At 43.6% G+C, this 4,442-nt stretch overlaps 1 pseudogene; it reads right to left on the reverse strand.

The window, feature by feature from the left end:
- Window positions 1–3,475: 3,475 nt before the first annotated feature.
- On the reverse strand, window positions 3,476–4,222 carry LOC140905020 (coiled-coil domain-containing protein 25 pseudogene; annotated as a pseudogene).
- Between the last annotated feature and the right edge of the window lie 220 nt (window positions 4,223–4,442).

A 4,442-nucleotide genomic window follows, 5' to 3' on the forward strand; every position in this document is an offset into this window, starting at 1 on the left:
GTTTTGTTATTTTACTTTTTTTTTTTTTTGTATTCTTAGTGCTCATCTACAGTATGCCTGGCATCTGTGAAAATGTTTGCGCTGTAGGAAAGGAGAAGTTGATTGCTGCCTCTTATGTTTTATTAAATTTAAAAATTACCCTTTTAAAAGTAGAGCTTTCTGATTATTCAAAGCAATCCCCTTTCAGCGCGTTACAAGGATCCTTACTGATCGTCACCTGTACTAATTCTCAAAGCTTTTTAAAGTGATATCTCTAGAATCTCTCAACAAATGTTTCACTGATGACTTGCGACTGCAAACTACTGGTGCTCAAAGCCCAACAAGTGAAAATTAGTCCTTTCAACACAAGGACAGCCATAATATGTCAAAAGCATATGATTATTATTTTTTATATTCATGAAAAACATAGCCCTCCCACCAAGATCAGAGCCCCATTGTGCTAGGCACGATACATACAAATGGTAAGAAGAGACAGTCCCTGCCCCAGTGTGCTTACAATCTAAAAGACAAAACAGACGTAGGTTGGAAGAAAGGAAGGTAATAGTTATCCGCATTTCACAAATGGAGAACTGAGGTGTGGAAAGATCAAGTGACTTGCCCTAGCTTACAACAGAACACTGAATAGGAACGGAAGCCAGGTATTATTAGCCTGAAGCCAGCACCTTGTCCACAAGTCCATTCTTCCTCTCTAGCACTTGGTTCTAGCTCTTGGCGCTTTCATTCCTTTATTTTATGGTCGTTCACACTTGTCAGAAATGTGTACATTGAAACACTTCTCTGCAACGATCCCCCCCCCCCAAACCTTCTTCTTTACCAGCTGACACACAGGTCAGGTCAACAAACACTATCTAAAAGCATAGCCATGTCTCACTCCCTCCTTGGGGCATGAATTCCTGAGGAACTCATGGAGCACAACATGGACAAGAGCAGTCAAGCCATGGCTGACACCATTGCATGCAATGGTTATTTCTCTCCCCCACCCCACTCCCATAATACTTACTGCACACTTTTAGGCAGTTTCAAAGTCAGATCCAAGGCTCACAGAATTTGTCAGACCAGTCTGTTTATTAGCAAAGCGCTTTGCCAATGCAAGCAGATATGTGAGCCCTCTGCAAAGGCTCAAGCTAACTTATTTATTTAACATAAGAGACAAAAGGAAACAGAAACTGACAAATATACATACATATCTTATTTGCATACTAACATTTATCAATCTCCTAGCTCAGTAGGAGCTCTAAGTTAATTAGTTTGAGGACCCATTGTCTCACACTCCTTAATGTTTCCCTTCCTGACAACTATATTTCAACAAACCCACCAGATGCATTTCTTTAATGAATTATAATTTCAATATAATTCATTCTACTTTCACAACAGTGAGTGTAATAATCTCCAAATAATGTATTTGTTTCATTCAAATGTATAGGAAGGAACAGTCCAAAACTCAAACCCTGACCCCTTTGAATACCAGAGATAAAGGTCATATTTGAGCTGCACCAGGCCCTATAGGTTTGATTCTAGAACAGATCTAAGGTTGGAAATAGGGCCAGATTTAAACCTTACATGCCCCTAGGCACAGCATCTTCAGTGCCTCCCATGCCTATAGCTGACCTTTGTGTTTTCCTTAAAAAATGAAACTTTTAACCCACTTTTAACTTTTAGGCACCCCTAGAACTCTGGCACCCCTAGGCACATGCCTACTGTGCCTAATTAGAAATCTGGCCCTGGCTGGAAAGGGTCTAATTTTTTATGGTACCAGTTCAGACAGAGTGGAAGTCTTGGGAGGACAAGTCTCGAAGGGTTCTGAATCAAAGCTTATCACAAGATCAGCTGATCTAATGAGATTTCCACCATTTTGCCTCAAAATCTTATCAGATTTCAAGAATGTCAAATCCAAACCCGAGCCTTAGCTTCTATCCATGTTTTAAAAGTAAGATGGATACTAAAACCATTGTCTCCACCCATCTCTATTTTACAGGACCAGATTAGCTGTATCTCTAAAGCAAGTACGCAGGAGGAAGGAAAAAGGCAAACTCAAGGAGTCTTCCCCTCTCTCCCCTTCTGCCCACCACGTCTTGCATACCTAGTGCAATGACCAAAGGTAATTACAGTGACTCTGCTCAGGAAAGCACAGTGATTACTTCCTGTATGAATAACAGGGGAAAAGATGGGCCCATGGCTCCACCACCTCTGCCCCTTGCTGGCTTGTGAAGCTGACTGACCAAGGAGAGGGGAAAAGAGTGCACACTTACCAGGCAGTGCCTAGAGCGCTGGGAGGGATTGTGCCTCCATAGGTTTGTGATACCCCACTGGGGTAATGTAGCTGCACATCACTCCCATCCTGGGCTCTGGTTAATGCCACACACTCACAGAGTAGGTAAAGAATTTTCCAACCCTTAATTCCGTTTCCTAGCATGAGTCAGAGCTGCTAGTGCTGCTTTAGCAGTAGGCGCCAGAAATTGAGACGGTTGAGAGGAAAATTCACACCTAGCAGACTGTGAAGTCAGGGCGGTTACATGCATATAACAGAGCAGAATTTAGCCCAGTGAATTAAACGCCCCAGTTTCTACTTTGTATTATAGTAGAAGGCACTTCATTCCGTGCAGATTATTCTAATTTGCTGCAGAAAAGTACAAGCCACAGAGTTAGGGAATTTCCCAATCATGGTTGCACCATGCATCATAGGCACTTAGGTAAAAGGCCAGTGTTCTTGTTTTGTTTTTGTTTTTTTTGCTTTAACAGCTGTTATGATTTTAATTCTAACATATATACACATGTTGCGATAGTTACACCATCATTCTGAATATCCACACCACATCACGAGTTACTTAGTCAAGTGTTCCGAGTCGGCTTATGGGCTTTTCAACCCCCAACACTCTATTTGCAAAGTTAATCCTTTAGAAAAGCGGAGCCATGCGTGTAGCCCAGTCCAGTTTAGGACTATCCTCATCTACAGGTGTGCAGCCTGTGACACCACACCCCCAGCATGCATTGCTCCACCTCACTCAGAATGGTCAGGCTGCTATGCAGGCCAAGACTCGTCTCCAGAGGCGGCAGCTCCATATTAAAACGAGGGCAGCTACACTTTGCTACATTTACAAGATAGGTGGAGCTCTCTGGCTCCAGGCAGATTTTCAATCTGCCCATCAGTTGGGCAAAATACAGGCTCCCCTGGTTTATAGCGATCCCCTGGTTTTGATGAACACACACATCCCATCAACAAGAATCACTCAGCAAGAGGGGAGCAGAGTCCTCAGGCCAGCAATTCTGATTTCAGGTTTGAATTTATACCAGGGAGACATTACAGTAATGGAAACATTTTTTAAATAAGTCTATTGCCAATTCACTAAGGCAGCACAACACTCCTGTAGCTCACATTAAGAGCCCCTCCCTCAAAATAAATATACCAAGATCCTTGTAGAACCAGAATGTATGCTCCTCCCCCCACCACCACTCTCTTTCTCTCACACTCTCTCACACACACACACAGAGTTAAGATACTGTCTTTAGGAGATACATGGCACAGATCTGGTCAGATATTGCCAGTGAAGGTTCAAACCGGGTCTGAAACTGAAGTCAGAATTTGGTTTTTTGGCATCTTATTGAGGACATGGAGTCCATCTCACGATTCAGAAAGGGGAGAGTGCCCAATTCACATGAAGTCATCTGCATCATTTCCATCCTGGTTGGAAGACATGTTCTCAGACTTCATTAGTGAAGAGTAGCTCCTGAGAACTTCCATTTCTTTCTTTTTCTTCATTTCCTCCTTCTCTTTCCGTTTCACCTCTTGGATCTGGGCTTTTTTCTCATTCCTCTCCTCTCTGTCCCGGGCTTCCTTCTCAGCAGCCAGGTCAGGGAACCGCTCCACTTTGGCCTTCTCTAGCCTGTTCAGTATCTCATTCACCTTCTTCTCCACTGTCACTGTTCTCACATCCTTTTGTCTGTGAAACCCTATCTGTCCCACATCCATGTCAGCCGTTTTCTTCAGGTTGGTCCACGGTGTACACACCACATTGATGTTGTTCATTTTGCAGCCTTGATTGCTATTGGCCTTCACTAGATGGGCGCAGTCTATCAAAACTTCTTTGGGAATATCATCCACTGTTTGCCCCTTGTGTAATCGGAGGTACATGTGTGCAGAGGAGAGCTTATCCACATGAAACCAAATATCTTCAGTCCAGCCATATTTTATCAGGTCTTCATTTTAATATTTATCTTTTCCCATGTAAATCATAGAATCATAGAATATCAGGGTTGGAAGGGACCTCAGGAGGTCATCTAGTCCAACCCCCTGCTCAAAGCAGGACCAATCAATTACCAATCAATTACCAATTGTGTAAACGGAGGGAACAATGCTGGAGGTGAAGTAGAACACCATGGCGGCGGCGGCGGCTGAGTCCGGGCTCCTCAGCTGGCCAGCCCAGGCTGCTCCCGGCTCCGCGGCC

The sequence above is a fragment of the Lepidochelys kempii genome, chromosome 1 (genome assembly GCF_965140285.1).
Source record: "Lepidochelys kempii isolate rLepKem1 chromosome 1, rLepKem1.hap1, whole genome shotgun sequence".
Taxonomy (NCBI): Eukaryota; Metazoa; Chordata; order Testudines; family Cheloniidae; genus Lepidochelys; species Lepidochelys kempii.